Source organism: Hyla sarda, unplaced genomic scaffold (genome assembly GCF_029499605.1).
Source record: "Hyla sarda isolate aHylSar1 unplaced genomic scaffold, aHylSar1.hap1 scaffold_1518, whole genome shotgun sequence".
Lineage (NCBI taxonomy): Eukaryota > Metazoa > Chordata > Amphibia > Anura > Hylidae > Hyla > Hyla sarda.
In genome coordinates, this window is record NW_026608152.1 from 52,402 (window position 1) to 74,774 (window position 22,373).

Consider the following 22,373-nt stretch of genomic DNA (forward strand, 5'->3'; position numbering starts at 1 on the left):
CTGAATGTTCCTAATTGACAAAATAAGATTAATGCTTATGAAGAAATATAAAATCTCATCCCTTCCCCAATATCGCGCCACACCCCTACCCCTTAATTCCCTGGTTGAACTTGATGGACATATGTCTTTTTTCGACCGTACTAACTATGTAACTATGTAACATAACATGGGGGGGGGGGGGGGGGTCTCCTGGCTGTTCACACAGGTGTGTCATTGCTGTACATTGACCATGCATTGCTTCTGTGGTATTGCAAAGGCAAAGACAAATGCTTCCAGCCATCCATTGCACTAATGGATTGGTCATCAGCTGGCTGTCTATGTCCCGCATCAATATAGACCAAAGTACAGAGGGTTAGGCTATGCTATTGTGCACCTACCTGATGCATCAGAAGGTGCGAGGCCCTTGCTAAATTCTGTGCACAGACTTTGAGATCTATGCTTTAGACTGTATCTAAACCTGCTCCAACATGGACTGACATTCTGGCCTACTTTCAGCCGATGCGACTTGTCTGTCGCTGAACAGTCGCTTTTTATGTATTCAGCACCTATGTATAATGTTGTAAAAATGCTCTAGAAGCTAAAGTCGCAGAAATGTCGCACATATTTGGCCTGCAACTTTCTGTGCGACAAATTCAGACAGGAAAAATCAGTATAAATCCTTAGAAAATTATCCCCCAGTGTCTCCATCTGCTGGCGGTATTGAATAAGCATTGCTGCACTGATGGGGTATGCATTAGACGAAAAAAAAGAAGAAAAAGAAGAATAATACGCCCAGAAAAGAGGCGAAAAGGAGAAAAACGTAAAAAAACGTGAAAAAAAAGTAAGAGGAAGAGAAGGGAAAAAAAGGTGGAAATGGGTTTAAAAGTGATTTCGGCGGAGAAATATATATATATATATATATATATATATATATATATATATATATACGCGCACACACACACATATATATAAACGTATTCTCCGTTGAGATATTGCAGCCGCTGCTGTGTCCAGGCCCAGGAGCCTTAGCACTGTGCTATGATGTCACTCAATACCACTGACATCACTAGGTGTAAACAACATCTTTCCTTTGCTGTGTATGTGACTATGGAGCTGTTTGGTGATGTCGTCTATTACGGCCTTCATAGAAGCAACAGGAGATTGTTGCATCCATCTACAACCCTCAGAACTACAGTGCTATGATGTCACTCACTTCCACAGGCCTTGCAGAGTGTAAACAACAACAACCCAGCTTTGTTGTGTATGTAACCATAGGGATTTGTGATGTCACCTAGAACCTTCACAGCAGCGACAGCTTTATGAGGAGCATCAGCACTGCTCTGCCTGAGCAGAACCATCACCGCCATAGGTTGTCAAATAACCCGGATTTAACCCACACAGGTAAGTCCAATGGGGTGCAGGCATGTCCTCTATGCTTACAGCTTCCCGTGGGTGTTGGTTTGATACCGTTTGGGGACAGCCAAGGAGGCATCTGCAGGCAACAAAGGTAGGTGTGTGCTTGTGTGTGTGTTTCCTATGCAGATCCTAAGCCCAGTGTCACATGCAAGTAGGAGGAGTAAGAAGGGTTCCTGGCAAATCCGGGTTATGGATTGCATTTAAAAAGGCCCCGTGGGAGTGCAATGGGCCCCTGTCTTGCTGCTTAGCAATAATGGTATGGGTTTAGGTTCTGCTGTGTGTACTGGTGGTTGACTGCCCCCCAGCCCAGAGTGTGCATGGAAAATTGTCTGGCAGCCTCCCTGACAGCAAGCAGTGATAGTGCCCATGAAGGGGACCTTGTTGGGCCCGCCCCTTTCACGGTTATCGCTTCTCGGCCTTTTGGCTAAGATCAAGTGTAGTATCTGTTCTTATCAGTTTAATATCTGATACGTCCCCTATCTGGGGACCATATATTAAATGGATTTTTGAGAACGGGGGCTGATTTCGAAGCTTGCTTCCGTCGCCCTATGCATTGACCCGATATGGCAGTATCTTCGGGTACAGTGCACCACCCCCTTACAGGGTTAAAAAGAAAGATTCCTACTTTCATTGCTACCTGCTTGCTTGCTGGCTAGCCAGCTAGCCAGCCCTGTGGGCCTTGCTGCTGCTGCTTCTGCAGCCAAAAAGCAAAAGGTGGTGCTGCTGCTGCTTCTGCTGCTTCTGCTTCTGCTTGTGTCTGGCCGCTGTTGGAGCGTCCAGGCACAGGACTTCTGCTGCTGCTGACTAAATGGCCTCCTTAATTGGATCATTTGAGTAGCCAGCACACCTGTGCAGGTAGGGCATGACATGATAGGCAGCTGCCTTGATAGCGGGTGGGTGCTGAATGTTCCTAATTGACAAAATAAGATTAATGCTTATGAAGAAATATAAAATCTCATCCCTTCCCCAATATCGCGCCACACCCCTACCCCTTAATTCCCTGGTTGAACTTGATGGACATATGTCTTTTTTCGACCGTACTAACTATGTAACTATGTAACATAACATGGGGGGGGGGGGGGGGGGGGTCTCCTGGCTGTTCACACAGGTGTGTCATTGCTGTACATTGACCATGCATTGCTTCTGTGGTATTGCAAAGGCAAAGACAAATGCTTCCAGCCATCCATTGCACTAATGGATTGGTCATCAGCTGGCTGTCTATGTCCCGCATCAATATAGACCAAAGTACAGAGGGTTAGGCTATGCTATTGTGCACCTACCTGATGCATCAGAAGGTGCGAGGCCCTTGCTAAATTCTGTGCACAGACTTTGAGATCTATGCTTTAGACTGTATCTAAACCTGCTCCAACATGGACTGACATTCTGGCCTACTTTCAGCCGATGCGACTTGTCTGTCGCTGAACAGTCGCTTTTTATGTATTCAGCACCTATGTATAATGTTGTAAAAATGCTCTAGAAGCTAAAGTCGCAGAAATGTCGCACATATTTGGCCTGCAACTTTCTGTGCGACAAATTCAGACAGGAAAAATCAGTATAAATCCTTAGAAAATTATCCCCCAGTGTCTCCATCTGCTGGCGGTATTGAATAAGCATTGCTGCACTGATGGGGTATGCATTAGACGAAAAAAAAGAAGAAAAAGAAGAATAATACGCCCAGAAAAGAGGCGAAAAGGAGAAAAACGTAAAAAAACGTGAAAAAAAAGTAAGAGGAAGAGAAGGGAAAAAAAGGTGGAAATGGGTTTAAAAGTGATTTCGGCGGAGAAATATATATATATATATATATATATATATATATATATATATATATACGCGCACACACACACATATATATAAACGTATTCTCCGTTGAGATATTGCAGCCGCTGCTGTGTCCAGGCCCAGGAGCCTTAGCACTGTGCTATGATGTCACTCAATACCACTGACATCACTAGGTGTAAACAACATCTCTCCTTTGCTGTGTATGTGACTATGGAGCTGTTTGGTGATGTCGTCTATTACGGCCTTCATAGAAGCAACAGGAGATTGTTGCATCCATCTACAACCCTCAGAACTACAGTGCTATGATGTCACTCACTTCCACAGGCCTTGCAGAGTGTAAACAACAACAACCCAGCTTTGTTGTGTATGTAACCATAGGGATTTGTGATGTCACCTAGAACCTTCACAGCAGCGACAGCTTTATGAGGAGCATCAGCACTGCTCTGCCTGAGCAGAACCATCACCGCCATAGGTTGTCAAATAACCCGGATTTAACCCACACAGGTAAGTCCAATGGGGTGCAGGCATGTCCTCTATGCTTACAGCTTCCCGTGGGTGTTGGTTTGATACCGTTTGGGGACAGCCAAGGAGGCATCTGCAGGCAACAAAGGTAGGTGTGTGCTTGTGTGTGTGTTTCCTATGCAGATCCTAAGCCCAGTGTCACATGCAAGTAGGAGGAGTAAGAAGGGTTCCTGGCAAATCCGGGTTATGGATTGCATTTAAAAAGGCCCCGTGGGAGTGCAATGGGCCCCTGTCTTGCTGCTTAGCAATAATGGTATGGGTTTAGGTTCTGCTGTGTGTACTGGTGGTTGACTGCCCCCCAGCCCAGAGTGTGCATGGAAAATTGTCTGGCAGCCTCCCTGACAGCAAGCAGTGATAGTGCCCATGAAGGGGACCTTGTTGGGCCCGCCCCTTTCACGGTTATCGCTTCTCGGCCTTTTGGCTAAGATCAAGTGTAGTATCTGTTCTTATCAGTTTAATATCTGATACGTCCCCTATCTGGGGACCATATATTAAATGGATTTTTGAGAACGGGGGCTGATTTCGAAGCTTGCTTCCGTCGCCCTATGCATTGACCCGATATGGCAGTATCTTCGGGTACAGTGCACCACCCCCTTACAGGGTTAAAAAGAAAGATTCCTACTTTCATTGCTACCTGCTTGCTTGCTGGCTAGCCAGCTAGCCAGCCCTGTGGGCCTTGCTGCTGCTGCTTCTGCAGCCAAAAAGCAAAAGGTGGTGCTGCTGCTGCTTCTGCTGCTTCTGCTTCTGCTTGTGTCTGGCCGCTGTTGGAGCGTCCAGGCACAGGACTTCTGCTGCTGCTGACTAAATGGCCTCCTTAATTGGATCATTTGAGTAGCCAGCACACCTGTGCAGGTAGGGCATGACATGATAGGCAGCTGCCTTGATAGCGGGTGGGTGCTGAATGTTCCTAATTGACAAAATAAGATTAATGCTTATGAAGAAATATAAAATCTCATCCCTTCCCCAATATCGCGCCACACCCCTACCCCTTAATTCCCTGGTTGAACTTGATGGACATATGTCTTTTTTCGACCGTACTAACTATGTAACTATGTAACATAACATGGGGGGGGGGGGGGGGGGTCTCCTGGCTGTTCACACAGGTGTGTCATTGCTGTACATTGACCATGCATTGCTTCTGTGGTATTGCAAAGGCAAAGACAAATGCTTCCAGCCATCCATTGCACTAATGGATTGGTCATCAGCTGGCTGTCTATGTCCCGCATCAATATAGACCAAAGTACAGAGGGTTAGGCTATGCTATTGTGCACCTACCTGATGCATCAGAAGGTGCGAGGCCCTTGCTAAATTCTGTGCACAGACTTTGAGATCTATGCTTTAGACTGTATCTAAACCTGCTCCAACATGGACTGACATTCTGGCCTACTTTCAGCCGATGCGACTTGTCTGTCGCTGAACAGTCGCTTTTTATGTATTCAGCACCTATGTATAATGTTGTAAAAATGCTCTAGAAGCTAAAGTCGCAGAAATGTCGCACATATTTGGCCTGCAACTTTCTGTGCGACAAATTCAGACAGGAAAAATCAGTATAAATCCTTAGAAAATTATCCCCCAGTGTCTCCATCTGCTGGCGGTATTGAATAAGCATTGCTGCACTGATGGGGTATGCATTAGACGAAAAAAAAGAAGAAAAAGAAGAATAATACGCCCAGAAAAGAGGCGAAAAGGAGAAAAACGTAAAAAAACGTGAAAAAAAAGTAAGAGGAAGAGAAGGGAAAAAAAGGTGGAAATGGGTTTAAAAGTGATTTCGGCGGAGATATATATATATATATATATATATATATATATATATATATATATATATACGCGCACACACACACATATATATAAACGTATTCTCCGTTGAGATATTGCAGCCGCTGCTGTGTCCAGGCCCAGGAGCCTTAGCACTGTGCTATGATGTCACTCAATACCACTGACATCACTAGGTGTAAACAACATCTCTCCTTTGCTGTGTATGTGACTATGGAGCTGTTTGGTGATGTCGTCTATTACGGCCTTCATAGAAGCAACAGGAGATTGTTGCATCCATCTACAACCCTCAGAACTACAGTGCTATGATGTCACTCACTTCCACAGGCCTTGCAGAGTGTAAACAACAACAACCCAGCTTTGTTGTGTATGTAACCATAGGGATTTGTGATGTCACCTAGAACCTTCACAGCAGCGACAGCTTTATGAGGAGCATCAGCACTGCTCTGCCTGAGCAGAACCATCACCGCCATAGGTTGTCAAATAACCCGGATTTAACCCACACAGGTAAGTCCAATGGGGTGCAGGCATGTCCTCTATGCTTACAGCTTCCCGTGGGTGTTGGTTTGATACCGTTTGGGGACAGCCAAGGAGGCATCTGCAGGCAACAAAGGTAGGTGTGTGCTTGTGTGTGTGTTTCCTATGCAGATCCTAAGCCCAGTGTCACATGCAAGTAGGAGGAGTAAGAAGGGTTCCTGGCAAATCCGGGTTATGGATTGCATTTAAAAAGGCCCCGTGGGAGTGCAATGGGCCCCTGTCTTGCTGCTTAGCAATAATGGTATGGGTTTAGGTTCTGCTGTGTGTACTGGTGGTTGACTGCCCCCCAGCCCAGAGTGTGCATGGAAAATTGTCTGGCAGCCTCCCTGACAGCAAGCAGTGATAGTGCCCATGAAGGGGACCTTGTTGGGCCCGCCCCTTTCACGGTTATCGCTTCTCGGCCTTTTGGCTAAGATCAAGTGTAGTATCTGTTCTTATCAGTTTAATATCTGATACGTCCCCTATCTGGGGACCATATATTAAATGGATTTTTGAGAACGGGGGCTGATTTCGAAGCTTGCTTCCGTCGCCCTATGCATTGACCCGATATGGCAGTATCTTCGGGTACAGTGCACCACCCCCTTACAGGGTTAAAAAGAAAGATTCCTACTTTCATTGCTACCTGCTTGCTTGCTGGCTAGCCAGCTAGCCAGCCCTGTGGGCCTTGCTGCTGCTGCTTCTGCAGCCAAAAAGCAAAAGGTGGTGCTGCTGCTGCTTCTGCTGCTTCTGCTTCTGCTTGTGTCTGGCCGCTGTTGGAGCGTCCAGGCACAGGACTTCTGCTGCTGCTGACTAAATGGCCTCCTTAATTGGATCATTTGAGTAGCCAGCACACCTGTGCATGTAGGGCATGACATGATAGGCAGCTGCCTTGATAGCGGGTGGGTGCTGAATGTTCCTAATTGACAAAATAAGATTAATGCTTATGAAGAAATATAAAATCTCATCCCTTCCCCAATATCGCGCCACACCCCTACCCCTTAATTCCCTGGTTGAACTTGATGGACATATGTCTTTTTTCGACCGTACTAACTATGTAACTATGTAACATAACATGGGGGGGGGGGGGGGGGGTCTCCTGGCTGTTCACACAGGTGTGTCATTGCTGTACATTGACCATGCATTGCTTCTGTGGTATTGCAAAGGCAAAGACAAATGCTTCCAGCCATCCATTGCACTAATGGATTGGTCATCAGCTGGCTGTCTATGTCCCGCATCAATATAGACCAAAGTACAGAGGGTTAGGCTATGCTATTGTGCACCTACCTGATGCATCAGAAGGTGCGAGGCCCTTGCTAAATTCTGTGCACAGACTTTGAGATCTATGCTTTAGACTGTATCTAAACCTGCTCCAACATGGACTGACATTCTGGCCTACTTTCAGCCGATGCGACTTGTCTGTCGCTGAACAGTCGCTTTTTATGTATTCAGCACCTATGTATAATGTTGTAAAAATGCTCTAGAAGCTAAAGTCGCAGAAATGTCGCACATATTTGGCCTGCAACTTTCTGTGCGACAAATTCAGACAGGAAAAATCAGTATAAATCCTTAGAAAATTATCCCCCAGTGTCTCCATCTGCTGGCGGTATTGAATAAGCATTGCTGCACTGATGGGGTATGCATTAGACGAAAAAAAAGAAGAAAAAGAAGAATAATACGCCCAGAAAAGAGGCGAAAAGGAGAAAAACGTAAAAAAACGTGAAAAAAAAGTAAGAGGAAGAGAAGGGAAAAAAAGGTGGAAATGGGTTTAAAAGTGATTTCGGCGGAGAATATATATATATATATATATATATATATATATATATATATATATATATACGCGCACACACACACATATATATAAACGTATTCTCCGTTGAGATATTGCAGCCGCTGCTGTGTCCAGGCCCAGGAGCCTTAGCACTGTGCTATGATGTCACTCAATACCACTGACATCACTAGGTGTAAACAACATCTCTCCTTTGCTGTGTATGTGACTATGGAGCTGTTTGGTGATGTCGTCTATTACGGCCTTCATAGAAGCAACAGGAGATTGTTGCATCCATCTACAACCCTCAGAACTACAGTGCTATGATGTCACTCACTTCCACAGGCCTTGCAGAGTGTAAACAACAACAACCCAGCTTTGTTGTGTATGTAACCATAGGGATTTGTGATGTCACCTAGAACCTTCACAGCAGCGACAGCTTTATGAGGAGCATCAGCACTGCTCTGCCTGAGCAGAACCATCACCGCCATAGGTTGTCAAATAACCCGGATTTAACCCACACAGGTAAGTCCAATGGGGTGCAGGCATGTCCTCTATGCTTACAGCTTCCCGTGGGTGTTGGTTTGATACCGTTTGGGGACAGCCAAGGAGGCATCTGCAGGCAACAAAGGTAGGTGTGTGCTTGTGTGTGTGTTTCCTATGCAGATCCTAAGCCCAGTGTCACATGCAAGTAGGAGGAGTAAGAAGGGTTCCTGGCAAATCCGGGTTATGGATTGCATTTAAAAAGGCCCCGTGGGAGTGCAATGGGCCCCTGTCTTGCTGCTTAGCAATAATGGTATGGGTTTAGGTTCTGCTGTGTGTACTGGTGGTTGACTGCCCCCCAGCCCAGAGTGTGCATGGAAAATTGTCTGGCAGCCTCCCTGACAGCAAGCAGTGATAGTGCCCATGAAGGGGACCTTGTTGGGCCCGCCCCTTTCACGGTTATCGCTTCTCGGCCTTTTGGCTAAGATCAAGTGTAGTATCTGTTCTTATCAGTTTAATATCTGATACGTCCCCTATCTGGGGACCATATATTAAATGGATTTTTGAGAACGGGGGCTGATTTCGAAGCTTGCTTCCGTCGCCCTATGCATTGACCCGATATGGCAGTATCTTCGGGTACAGTGCACCACCCCCTTACAGGGTTAAAAAGAAAGATTCCTACTTTCATTGCTACCTGCTTGCTTGCTGGCTAGCCAGCTAGCCAGCCCTGTGGGCCTTGCTGCTGCTGCTTCTGCAGCCAAAAAGCAAAAGGTGGTGCTGCTGCTGCTTCTGCTGCTTCTGCTTCTGCTTGTGTCTGGCCGCTGTTGGAGCGTCCAGGCACAGGACTTCTGCTGCTGCTGACTAAATGGCCTCCTTAATTGGATCATTTGAGTAGCCAGCACACCTGTGCAGGTAGGGCATGACATGATAGGCAGCTGCCTTGATAGCGGGTGGGTGCTGAATGTTCCTAATTGACAAAATAAGATTAATGCTTATGAAGAAATATAAAATCTCATCCCTTCCCCAATATCGCGCCACACCCCTACCACTTAATTCCCTGGTTGAACTTGATGGACATATGTCTTTTTTCGACCGTACTAACTATGTAACTATGTAACATAACATGGGGGGGGGGGGGGGGGGGTCTCCTGGCTGTTCACACAGGTGTGTCATTGCTGTACATTGACCATGCATTGCTTCTGTGGTATTGCAAAGGCAAAGACAAATGCTTCCAGCCATCCATTGCACTAATGGATTGGTCATCAGCTGGCTGTCTATGTCCCGCATCAATATAGACCAAAGTACAGAGGGTTAGGCTATGCTATTGTGCACCTACCTGATGCATCAGAAGGTGCGAGGCCCTTGCTAAATTCTGTGCACAGACTTTGAGATCTATGCTTTAGACTGTATCTAAACCTGCTCCAACATGGACTGACATTCTGGCCTACTTTCAGCCGATGCGACTTGTCTGTCGCTGAACAGTCGCTTTTTATGTATTCAGCACCTATGTATAATGTTGTAAAAATGCTCTAGAAGCTAAAGTCGCAGAAATGTCGCACATATTTGGCCTGCAACTTTCTGTGCGACAAATTCAGACAGGAAAAATCAGTATAAATCCTTAGAAAATTATCCCCCAGTGTCTCCATCTGCTGGCGGTATTGAATAAGCATTGCTGCACTGATGGGGTATGCATTAGACGAAAAAAAAGAAGAAAAAGAAGAATAATACGCCCAGAAAAGAGGCGAAAAGGAGAAAAACGTAAAAAAACGTGAAAAAAAAGTAAGAGGAAGAGAAGGGAAAAAAAGGTGGAAATGGGTTTAAAAGTGATTTCGGCGGAGAAATATATATATATATATATATATATATATATATATATATATATATATATACGCGCACACACACACATATATATAAACGTATTCTCCGTTGAGATATTGCAGCCGCTGCTGTGTCCAGGCCCAGGAGCCTTAGCACTGTGCTATGATGTCACTCAATACCACTGACATCACTAGGTGTAAACAACATCTCTCCTTTGCTGTGTATGTGACTATGGAGCTGTTTGGTGATGTCGTCTATTACGGCCTTCATAGAAGCAACAGGAGATTGTTGCATCCATCTACAACCCTCAGAACTACAGTGCTATGATGTCACTCACTTCCACAGGCCTTGCAGAGTGTAAACAACAACAACCCAGCTTTGTTGTGTATGTAACCATAGGGATTTGTGATGTCACCTAGAACCTTCACAGCAGCGACAGCTTTATGAGGAGCATCAGCACTGCTCTGCCTGAGCAGAACCATCACCGCCATAGGTTGTCAAATAACCCGGATTTAACCCACACAGGTAAGTCCAATGGGGTGCAGGCATGTCCTCTATGCTTACAGCTTCCCGTGGGTGTTGGTTTGATACCGTTTGGGGACAGCCAAGGAGGCATCTGCAGGCAACAAAGGTAGGTGTGTGCTTGTGTGTGTGTTTCCTATGCAGATCCTAAGCCCAGTGTCACATGCAAGTAGGAGGAGTAAGAAGGGTTCCTGGCAAATCCGGGTTATAGATTGCATTTAAAAAGGCCCCGTGGGAGTGCAATGGGCCCCTGTCTTGCTGCTTAGCAATAATGGTATGGGTTTAGGTTCTGCTGTGTGTACTGGTGGTTGACTGCCCCCCAGCCCAGAGTGTGCATGGAAAATTGTCTGGCAGCCTCCCTGACAGCAAGCAGTGATAGTGCCCATGAAGGGGACCTTGTTGGGCCCGCCCCTTTCACGGTTATCGCTTCTCGGCCTTTTGGCTAAGATCAAGTGTAGTATCTGTTCTTATCAGTTTAATATCTGATACGTCCCCTATCTGGGGACCATATATTAAATGGATTTTTGAGAACGGGGGCTGATTTCGAAGCTTGCTTCCGTCGCCCTATGCATTGACCCGATATGGCAGTATCTTCGGGTACAGTGCACCACCCCCTTACAGGGTTAAAAAGAAAGATTCCTACTTTCATTGCTACCTGCTTGCTTGCTGGCTAGCCAGCTAGCCAGCCCTGTGGGCCTTGCTGCTGCTGCTTCTGCAGCCAAAAAGCAAAAGGTGGTGCTGCTGCTGCTTCTTCTGCTTCTGCTTGTGTCTGGCCGCTGTTGGAGCGTCCAGGCACAGGACTTCTGCTGCTGCTGACTAAATGGCCTCCTTAATTGGATCATTTGAGTAGCCAGCACACCTGTGCAGGTAGGGCATGACATGATAGGCAGCTGCCTTGATAGCGGGTGGGTGCTGAATGTTCCTAATTGACAAAATAAGATTAATGCTTATGAAGAAATATAAAATCTCATCCCTTCCCCAATATCGCGCCACACCCCTACCCCTTAATTCCCTGGTTGAACTTGATGGACATATGTCTTTTTTCGACCGTACTAACTATGTAACTATGTAACATAACATGGGGGGGGGGGTCTCCTGGCTGTTCACACAGGTGTGTCATTGCTGTACATTGACCATGCATTGCTTCTGTGGTATTGCAAAGGCAAAGACAAATGCTTCCAGCCATCCATTGCACTAATGGATTGGTCATCAGCTGGCTGTCTATGTCCCGCATCAATATAGACCAAAGTACAGAGGGTTAGGCTATGCTATTGTGCACCTACCTGATGCATCAGAAGGTGCGAGGCCCTTGCTAAATTCTGTGCACAGACTTTGAGATCTATGCTTTAGACTGTATCTAAACCTGCTCCAACATGGACTGACATTCTGGCCTACTTTCAGCCGATGCGACTTGTCTGTCGCTGAACAGTCGCTTTTTATGTATTCAGCACCTATGTATAATGTTGTAAAAATGCTCTAGAAGCTAAAGTCGCAGAAATGTCGCACATATTTGGCCTGCAACTTTCTGTGCGACAAATTCAGACAGGAAAAATCAGTATAAATCCTTAGAAAATTATCCCCCAGTGTCTCCATCTGCTGGCGGTATTGAATAAGCATTGCTGCACTGATGGGGTATGCATTAGACGAAAAAAAAGAAGAAAAAGAAGAATAATACGCCCAGAAAAGAGGCGAAAAGGAGAAAAACGTAAAAAAACGTGAAAAAAAAGTAAGAGGAAGAGAAGGGAAAAAAAGGTGGAAATGGGTTTAAAAGTGATTTCGGCGGAGATATATATATATATATATATATATATATATATATATATATATACGCGCACACACACACATATATATAAACGTATTCTCCGTTGAGATATTGCAGCCGCTGCTGTGTCCAGGCCCAGGAGCCTTAGCACTGTGCTATGATATGTCACTCAATACCACTGACATCACTAGGTGTAAACAACATCTCTCCTTTGCTGTGTATGTGACTATGGAGCTGTTTGGTGATGTCGTCTATTACGGCCTTCATAGAAGCAACAGGAGATTGTTGCATCCATCTACAACCCTCAGAACTACAGTGCTATGATGTCACTCACTTCCACAGGCCTTGCAGAGTGTAAACAACAACAACCCAGCTTTGTTGTGTATGTAACCATAGGGATTTGTGATGTCACCTAGAACCTTCACAGCAGCGACAGCTTTATGAGGAGCATCAGCACTGCTCTGCCTGAGCAGAACCATCACCGCCATAGGTTGTCAAATAACCCGGATTTAACCCACACAGGTAAGTCCAATGGGGTGCAGGCATGTCCTCTATGCTTACAGCTTCCCGTGGGTGTTGGTTTGATACCGTTTGGGGACAGCCAAGGAGGCATCTGCAGGCAACAAAGGTAGGTGTGTGCTTGTGTGTGTGTTTCCTATGCAGATCCTAAGCCCAGTGTCACATGCAAGTAGGAGGAGTAAGAAGGGTTCCTGGCAAATCCGGGTTATGGATTGCATTTAAAAAGGCCCCGTGGGAGTGCAATGGGCCCCTGTCTTGCTGCTTAGCAATAATGGTATGGGTTTAGGTTCTGCTGTGTGTACTGGTGGTTGACTGCCCCCCAGCCCAGAGTGTGCATGGAAAATTGTCTGGCAGCCTCCCTGACAGCAAGCAGTGATAGTGCCCATGAAGGGGACCTTGTTGGGCCCGCCCCTTTCACGGTTATCGCTTCTCGGCCTTTTGGCTAAGATCAAGTGTAGTATCTGTTCTTATCAGTTTAATATCTGATACGTCCCCTATCTGGGGACCATATATTAAATGGATTTTTGAGAACGGGGGCTGATTTCGAAGCTTGCTTCCGTCGCCCTATGCATTGACCCGATATGGCAGTATCTTCGGGTACAGTGCACCACCCCCTTACAGGGTTAAAAAGAAAGATTCCTACTTTCATTGCTACCTGCTTGCTTGCTGGCTAGCCAGCTAGCCAGCCCTGTGGGCCTTGCTGCTGCTGCTTCTGCAGCCAAAAAGCAAAAGGTGGTGCTGCTGCTGCTTCTGCTGCTTCTGCTTCTGCTTGTGTCTGGCCGCTGTTGGAGCGTCCAGGCACAGGACTTCTGCTGCTGCTGACTAAATGGCCTCCTTAATTGGATCATTTGAGTAGCCAGCACACCTGTGCAGGTAGGGCATGACATGATAGGCAGCTGCCTTGATAGCGGGTGGGTGCTGAATGTTCCTAATTGACAAAATAAGATTAATGCTTATGAAGAAATATAAAATCTCATCCCTTCCCCAATATCGCGCCACACCCCTACCCCTTAATTCCCTGGTTGAACTTGATGGACATATGTCTTTTTTCGACCGTACTAACTATGTAACTATGTAACATAACATGGGGGGGGGGGGGGGGGTCTCCTGGCTGTTCACACAGGTGTGTCATTGCTGTACATTGACCATGCATTGCTTCTGTGGTATTGCAAAGGCAAAGACAAATGCTTCCAGCCATCCATTGCACTAATGGATTGGTCATCAGCTGGCTGTCTATGTCCCGCATCAATATAGACCAAAGTACAGAGGGTTAGGCTATGCTATTGTGCACCTACCTGATGCATCAGAAGGTGCGAGGCCCTTGCTAAATTCTGTGCACAGACTTTGAGATCTATGCTTTAGACTGTATCTAAACCTGCTCCAACATGGACTGACATTCTGGCCTACTTTCAGCCGATGCGACTTGTCTGTCGCTGAACAGTCGCTTTTTATGTATTCAGCACCTATGTATAATGTTGTAAAAATGCTCTAGAAGCTAAAGTCGCAGAAATGTCGCACATATTTGGCCTGCAACTTTCTGTGCGACAAATTCAGACAGGAAAAATCAGTATAAATCCTTAGAAAATTATCCCCCAGTGTCTCCATCTGCTGGCGGTATTGAATAAGCATTGCTGCACTGATGGGGTATGCATTAGACGAAAAAAAAGAAGAAAAAGAAGAATAATACGCCCAGAAAAGAGGCGAAAAGGAGAAAAACGTAAAAAAACGTGAAAAAAAAGTAAGAGGAAGAGAAGGGAAAAAAAGGTGGAAATGGGTTTAAAAGTGATTTCGGCGGAGAAATATATATATATATATATATATATATATATATATATATACGCGCACACACACACATATATATAAACGTATTCTCCGTTGAGATATTGCAGCCGCTGCTGTGTCCAGGCCCAGGAGCCTTAGCACTGTGCTATGATGTCACTCAATACCACTGACATCACTAGGTGTAAACAACATCTCTCCTTTGCTGTGTATGTGACTATGGAGCTGTTTGGTGATGTCGTCTATTACGGCCTTCATAGAAGCAACAGGAGATTGTTGCATCCATCTACAACCCTCAGAACTACAGTGCTATGATGTCACTCACTTCCACAGGCCTTGCAGAGTGTAAACAACAACAACCCAGCTTTGTTGTGTATGTAACCATAGGGATTTGTGATGTCACCTAGAACCTTCACAGCAGCGACAGCTTTATGAGGAGCATCAGCACTGCTCTGCCTGAGCAGAACCATCACCGCCATAGGTTGTCAAATAACCCGGATTTAACCCACACAGGTAAGTCCAATGGGGTGCAGGCATGTCCTCTATGCTTACAGCTTCCCGTGGGTGTTGGTTTGATACCGTTTGGGGACAGCCAAGGAGGCATCTGCAGGCAACAAAGGTAGGTGTGTGCTTGTGTGTGTGTTTCCTATGCAGATCCTAAGCCCAGTGTCACATGCAAGTAGGAGGAGTAAGAAGGGTTCCTGGCAAATCCGGGTTATGGATTGCATTTAAAAAGGCCCCGTGGGAGTGCAATGGGCCCCTGTCTTGCTGCTTAGCAATAATGGTATGGGTTTAGGTTCTGCTGTGTGTACTGGTGGTTGACTGCCCCCCAGCCCAGAGTGTGCATGGAAAATTGTCTGGCAGCCTCCCTGACAGCAAGCAGTGATAGTGCCCATGAAGGGGACCTTGTTGGGCCCGCCCCTTTCACGGTTATCGCTTCTCGGCCTTTTGGCTAAGATCAAGTGTAGTATCTGTTCTTATCAGTTTAATATCTGATACGTCCCCTATCTGGGGACCATATATTAAATGGATTTTTGAGAACGGGGGCTGATTTCGAAGCTTGCTTCCGTCGCCCTATGCATTGACCCGATATGGCAGTATCTTCGGGTACAGTGCACCACCCCCTTACAGGGTTAAAAAGAAAGATTCCTACTTTCATTGCTACCTGCTTGCTTGCTGGCTAGCCAGCTAGCCAGCCCTGTGGGCCTTGCTGCTGCTGCTTCTGCAGCCAAAAAGCAAAAGGTGGTGCTGCTGCTGCTTCTGCTGCTTCTGCTTCTGCTTGTGTCTGGCCGCTGTTGGAGCGTCCAGGCACAGGACTTCTGCTGCTGCTGACTAAATGGCCTCCTTAATTGGATCATTTGAGTAGCCAGCACACCTGTGCAGGTAGGGCATGACATGATAGGCAGCTGCCTTGATAGCGGGTGGGTGCTGAATGTTCCTAATTGACAAAATAAGATTAATGCTTATGAAGAAATATAAAATCTCATCCCTTCCCCAATATCGCGCCACACCCCTACCCCTTAATTCCCTGGTTGAACTTGATGGACATATGTCTTTTTTCGACCGTACTAACTATGTAACTATGTAACATAACATGGGGGGGGGGGGTCTCCTGGCTGTTCACACAGGTGTGTCATTGCTGTACATTGACCATGCATTGCTTCTGTGGTATTGCAAAGGCAAAGACAAATGCTTCCAGCCATCCATTGCACTAATGGATTGGTCATCAGCTGGCTGTCTATGTCCCGTATCAATATAGACCAAAGTACAGAGGGTTAGGCTATGCTATTGTGCACCTACCTGATGCATCAGAAGGTGCGAGGCCCTTGCTAAATTCTGTGCACAGACTTTGAGATCTATGCTTTAGACTGTATCTAAACCTGCTCCAACATGGACTGACATTCTGGCCTACTTTCAGCCGATGCGACTTGTCTGTCGCTGAACAGTCGCTTTTTATGTATTCAGCACCTATGTATAATGTTGTAAAAATGCTCTAGAAGCTAAAGTCGCAGAAATGTCGCACATATTTGGCCTGCAACTTTCTGTGCGACAAATTCAGACAGGAAAAATCAGTATAAATCCTTAGAAAATTATCCCCCAGTGTCTCCATCTGCTGGCGGTATTGAATAAGCATTGCTGCACTGATGGGGTATGCATTAGACGAAAAAAAAGAAGAAAAAGAAGAATAATACGCCCAGAAAAGAGGCGAAAAGGAGAAAAACGTAAAAAAACGTGAAAAAAAAGTAAGAGGAAGAGAAGGGAAAAAAAGGTGGAAATGGGTTTAAAAGTGATTTCGGCGGAGAAATATATATATATATATATATATATATATATATATATATACGCGCACACACACACATATATATAAACGTATTCTCCGTTGATATATTGCAGCCGCTGCTGTGTCCAGGCCCAGGAGCCTTAGCACTGTGCTATGATGTCACTCAATACCACTGACATCACTAGGTGTAAACAACATCTCTCCTTTGCTGTGTATGTGACTATGGAGCTGTTTGGTGATGTCGTCTATTACGGCCTTCATAGAAGCAACAGGAGATTGTTGCATCCATCTACAACCCTCAGAACTACAGTGCTATGATGTCACTCACTTCCACAGGCCTTGCAGAGTGTAAACAACAACAACCCAGCTTTGTTGTGTATGTAACCATAGGGATTTGTGATGTCACCTAGAACCTTCACAGCAGTGACAGCTTTATGAGGAGCATCAGCACTGCTCTGCCTGAGCAGAACCATCACCGCCATAGGTTGTCAAATAACCCGGATTTAACCCACACAGGTAAGTCCAATGGGGTGCAGGCATGTCCTCTATGCTTACAGCTTCCCGTGGGTGTTGGTTTGATACCGTTTGGGGACAGCCAAGGAGGCATCTGCAGGCAACAAAGGTAGGTGTGTGCTTGTGTGTGTGTTTCCTATGCAGATCCTAAGCCCAGTGTCACATGCAAGTAGGAGGAGTAAGAAGGGTTCCTGGCAAATCCGGGTTATGGATTGCATTTAAAAAGGCCCCGTGGGAGTGCAATGGGCCCCTGTCTTGCTGCTTAGCAATAATGGTATGGGTTTAGGTTCTGCTGTGTGTACTGGTGGTTGACTGCCCCCCAGCCCAGAGTGTGCATGGAAAATTGTCTGGCAGCCTCCCTGACAGCAAGCAGTGATAGTGCCCATGAAGGGGACCTTGTTGGGCCCGCCCCTTTCACGGTTATTGCTTCTCGGCCTTTTGGCTAAGATCAAGTGTAGTATCTGTTCTTATCAGTTTAATATCTGATACGTCCCCTATCTGGGGACCATATATTAAATGGATTTTTGAGAACGGGGGCTGATTTCGAAGCTTGCTTCCGTCGCCCTATGCATTGACCCGATATGGCAGTATCTTCGGGTACAGTGCACCACCCCCTTACAGGGTTAAAAAGAAAGATTCCTACTTTCATTGCTACCTGCTTGCTTGCTGGCTAGCCAGCTAGCCAGCCCTGTGGGCCTTGCTGCTGCTGCTTCTGCAGCCAAAAAGCAAAAGGTGGTGCTGCTGCTGCTTCTGCTGCTTCTGCTTCTGCTTGTGTCTGGCCGCTGTTGGAGCGTCCAGGCACAGGACTTCTGCTGCTGCTGACTAAATGGCCTCCTTAATTGGATCATTTGAGTAGCCAGCACACCTGTGCAGGTAGGGCATGACATGATAGGCAGCTGCCTTGATAGCGGGTGGGTGCTGAATGTTCCTAATTGACAAAATAAGATTAATGCTTATGAAGAAATATAAAATCTCATCCCTTCCCCAATATCGCGCCACACCCCTACCCCTTAATTCCCTGGTTGAACTTGATGGACATATGTCTTTTTTCGACCGTACTAACTATGTAACTATGTAACATAACATGGGGGGGGGGTCTCCTGGCTGTTCACACAGGTGTGTCATTGCTGTACATTGACCATGCATTGCTTCTGTGGTATTGCAAAGGCAAAGACAAATGCTTCCAGCCATCCATTGCACTAATGGATTGGTCATCAGCTGGCTGTCTATGTCCCGCATCAATATAGACCAAAGTACAGAGGGTTAGGCTATGCTATTGTGCACCTACCTGATGCATCAGAAGGTGCGAGGCCCTTGCTAAATTCTGTGCACAGACTTTGAGATCTATGCTTTAGACTGTATCTAAACCTGCTCCAACATGGACTGACATTCTGGCCTACTTTCAGCCGATGCGACTTGTCTGTCGCTGAACAGTCGCTTTTTATGTATTCAGCACCTATGTATAATGTTGTAAAAATGCTCTAGAAGCTAAAGTCGCAGAAATGTCGCACATATTTGGCCTGCAACTTTCTGTGCGACAAATTCAGACAGGAAAAATCAGTATAAATCCTTAGAAAATTATCCCCCAGTGTCTCCATCTGCTGGCGGTATTGAATAAGCATTGCTGCACTGATGGGGTATGCATTAGACGAAAAAAAAGAAGAAAAAGAAGAATAATACGCCCAGAAAAGAGGCGAAAAGGAGAAAAACGTAAAAAAACGTGAAAAAAAAGTAAGAGGAAGAGAAGGGAAAAAAAGGTGGAAATGGGTTTAAAAGTGATTTCGGCGGAGAAATATATATATATATATATATATATATATATATATATATATACGCGCACACACACACATATATATAAACGTATTCTCCGTTGAGATATTGCAGCCGCTGCTGTGTCCAGGCCCAGGAGCCTTAGCACTGTGCTATGATGTCACTCAATACCACTGACATCACTAGGTGTAAACAACATCTCTCCTTTGCTGTGTATGTGACTATGGAGCTGTTTGGTGATGTCGTCTATTACGGCCTTCATAGAAGCAACAGGAGATTGTTGCATCCATCTACAACCCTCAGAACTACAGTGCTATGATGTCACTCACTTCCACAGGCCTTGCAGAGTGTAAACAACAACAACCCAGCTTTGTTGTGTATGTAACCATAGGGATTTGTGATGTCACCTAGAACCTTCACAGCAGCGACAGCTTTATGAGGAGCATCAGCACTGCTCTGCCTGAGCAGAACCATCACCGCCATAGGTTGTCAAATAACCCGGATTTAACCCACACAGGTAAGTCCAATGGGGTGCAGGCATGTCCTCTATGCTTACAGCTTCCCGTGGGTGTTGGTTTGATACCGTTTGGGGACAGCCAAGGAGGCATCTGCAGGCAACAAAGGTAGGTGTGTGCTTGTGTGTGTGTTTCCTATGCAGATCCTAAGCCCAGTGTCACATGCAAGTAGGAGGAGTAAGAAGGGTTCCTGGCAAATCCGGGTTATGGATTGCATTTAAAAAGGCCCCGTGGGAGTGCAATGGGCCCCTGTCTTGCTGCTTAGCAATAATGGTATGGGTTTAGGTTCTGCTGTGTGTACTGGTGGTTGACTGCCCCCCAGCCCAGAGTGTGCATGGAAAATTGTCTGGCAGCCTCCCTGACAGCAAGCAGTGATAGTGCCCATGAAGGGGACCTTGTTGGGCCCGCCCCTTTCACGGTTATCGCTTCTCGGCCTTTTGGCTAAGATCAAGTGTAGTATCTGTTCTTATCAGTTTAATATCTGATACGTCCCCTATCTGGGGACCATATATTAAATGGATTTTTGAGAACGGGGGCTGATTTCGAAGCTTGCTTCCGTCGCCCTATGCATTGACCCGATATGGCAGTATCTTCGGGTACAGTGCACCACCCCCTTACAGGGTTAAAAAGAAAGATTCCTACTTTCATTGCTACCTGCTTGCTTGCTGGCTAGCCAGCTAGCCAGCCCTGTGGGCCTTGCTGCTGCTGCTTCTGCAGCCAAAAAGCAAAAGGTGGTGCTGCTGCTGCTTCTGCTTCTGCTTGTGTCTGGCCGCTGTTGGAGCGTCCAGGCACAGGACTTCTGCTGCTGCTGACTAAATGGCCTCCTTAATTGGATCATTTGAGTAGCCAGCACACCTGTGCAGGTAGGGCATGACATGATAGGCAGCTGCCTTGATAGCGGGTGGGTGCTGAATGTTCCTAATTGACAAAATAAGATTAATGCTTATGAAGAAATATAAAATCTCATCCCTTCCCCAATATCGCGCCACACCCCTACCCCTTAATTCCCTGGTTGAACTTGATGGACATATGTCTTTTTTCGACCGTACTAACTATGTAACTATGTAACATAACATGGGGGGGGGGGGGGGGGTCTCCTGGCTGTTCACACAGGTGTGTCATTGCTGTACATTGACCATGCATTGCTTCTGTGGTATTGCAAAGGCAAAGACAAATGCTTCCAGCCATCCATTGCACTAATGGATTGGTCATCAGCTGGCTGTCTATGTCCCGCATCAATATAGACCAAAGTACAGAGGGTTAGGCTATGCTATTGTGCACCTACCTGATGCATCAGAAGGTGCGAGGCCCTTGCTAAATTCTGTGCACAGACTTTGAGATCTATGCTTTAGACTGTATCTAAACCTGCTCCAACATGGACTGACATTCTGGCCTACTTTCAGCCGATGCGACTTGTCTGTCGCTGAACAGTCGCTTTTTATGTATTCAGCACCTATGTATAATGTTGTAAAAATGCTCTAGAAGCTAAAGTCGCAGAAATGTCGCACATATTTGGCCTGCAACTTTCTGTGCGACAAATTCAGACAGGAAAAATCAGTATAAATCCTTAGAAAATTATCCCCCAGTGTCTCCATCTGCTGGCGGTATTGAATAAGCATTGCTGCACTGATGGGGTATGCATTAGACGAAAAAAAAGAAGAAAAAGAAGAATAATACGCCCAGAAAAGAGGCGAAAAGGAGAAAAACGTAAAAAAACGTGAAAAAAAAGTAAGAGGAAGAGAAGGGAAAAAAAGGTGGAAATGGGTTTAAAAGTGATTTCGGCGGAGAAATATATATATATATATATATATATATATATATATATATATATATACGCGCACACACACACATATATATAAACGTATTCTCCGTTGAGATATTGCAGCCGCTGCTGTGTCCAGGCCCAGGAGCCTTAGCACTGTGCTATGATGTCACTCAATACCACTGACATCACTAGGTGTAAACAACATCTCTCCTTTGCTGTGTATGTGACTATGGAGCTGTTTGGTGATGTCGTCTATTACGGCCTTCATAGAAGCAACAGGAGATTGTTGCATCCATCTACAACCCTCAGAACTACAGTGCTATGATGTCACTCACTTCCACAGGCCTTGCAGAGTGTAAACAACAACAACCCAGCTTTGTTGTGTATGTAACCATAGGGATTTGTGATGTCACCTAGAACCTTCACAGCAGCGACAGCTTTATGAGGAGCATCAGCACTGCTCTGCCTGAGCAGAACCATCACCGCCATAGGTTGTCAAATAACCCGGATTTAACCCACACAGGTAAGTCCAATGGGGTGCAGGCATGTCCTCTATGCTTACAGCTTCCCGTGGGTGTTGGTTTGATACCGTTTGGGGACAGCCAAGGAGGCATCTGCAGGCAACAAAGGTAGGTGTGTGCTTGTGTGTGTGTTTCCTATGCAGATCCTAAGCCCAGTGTCACATGCAAGTAGGAGGAGTAAGAAGGGTTCCTGGCAAATCCGGGTTATGGATTGCATTTAAAAAGGCCCCGTGGGAGTGCAATGGGCCCCTGTCTTGCTGCTTAGCAATAATGGTATGGGTTTAGGTTCTGCTGTGTGTACTGGTGGTTGACTGCCCCCCAGCCCAGAGTGTGCATGGAAAATTGTCTGGCAGCCTCCCTGACAGCAAGCAGTGA

General features: G+C 46.0%; 9 non-coding genes across 9 annotated transcripts; all 9 read left to right on the top strand.

Annotated features, from left to right (window-relative positions):
• The first annotated feature begins 1,799 nt into the window (after positions 1-1,799).
• Positions 1,800-1,990, top strand: LOC130309234 (U2 spliceosomal RNA). Its single transcript, XR_008857930.1, has one exon. It is a non-coding gene; the product is annotated as a U2 spliceosomal RNA (small nuclear RNA).
• Positions 1,991-4,097: 2,107 nt separating this feature from the next.
• Positions 4,098-4,288, top strand: LOC130309235 (U2 spliceosomal RNA). The gene has a single exon (XR_008857931.1). It is a non-coding gene; the product is annotated as a U2 spliceosomal RNA (small nuclear RNA).
• Positions 4,289-6,395: 2,107 nt separating this feature from the next.
• Positions 6,396-6,586, top strand: LOC130309236 (U2 spliceosomal RNA). The gene has a single exon (XR_008857933.1). It is a non-coding gene; the product is annotated as a U2 spliceosomal RNA (small nuclear RNA).
• Positions 6,587-8,694: 2,108 nt separating this feature from the next.
• Positions 8,695-8,885, top strand: LOC130309238 (U2 spliceosomal RNA). Its single transcript, XR_008857935.1, has one exon. It is a non-coding gene; the product is annotated as a U2 spliceosomal RNA (small nuclear RNA).
• Positions 8,886-10,995: 2,110 nt separating this feature from the next.
• LOC130309239 (U2 spliceosomal RNA) lies at positions 10,996-11,186 on the top strand. The gene has a single exon (XR_008857936.1). It is a non-coding gene; the product is annotated as a U2 spliceosomal RNA (small nuclear RNA).
• A 2,090-nt stretch (positions 11,187-13,276) lies between these two features.
• On the top strand, positions 13,277-13,467 carry LOC130309240 (U2 spliceosomal RNA). Its single transcript, XR_008857937.1, has one exon. It is a non-coding gene; the product is annotated as a U2 spliceosomal RNA (small nuclear RNA).
• A 2,098-nt stretch (positions 13,468-15,565) lies between these two features.
• Positions 15,566-15,756, top strand: LOC130309241 (U2 spliceosomal RNA). Its single transcript, XR_008857938.1, has one exon. It is a non-coding gene; the product is annotated as a U2 spliceosomal RNA (small nuclear RNA).
• Positions 15,757-17,849: 2,093 nt separating this feature from the next.
• On the top strand, positions 17,850-18,040 carry LOC130309247 (U2 spliceosomal RNA). The gene has a single exon (XR_008857943.1). It is a non-coding gene; the product is annotated as a U2 spliceosomal RNA (small nuclear RNA).
• A 2,093-nt stretch (positions 18,041-20,133) lies between these two features.
• On the top strand, positions 20,134-20,324 carry LOC130309243 (U2 spliceosomal RNA). Its single transcript, XR_008857939.1, has one exon. It is a non-coding gene; the product is annotated as a U2 spliceosomal RNA (small nuclear RNA).
• Positions 20,325-22,373: the final 2,049 nt, after the last annotated feature.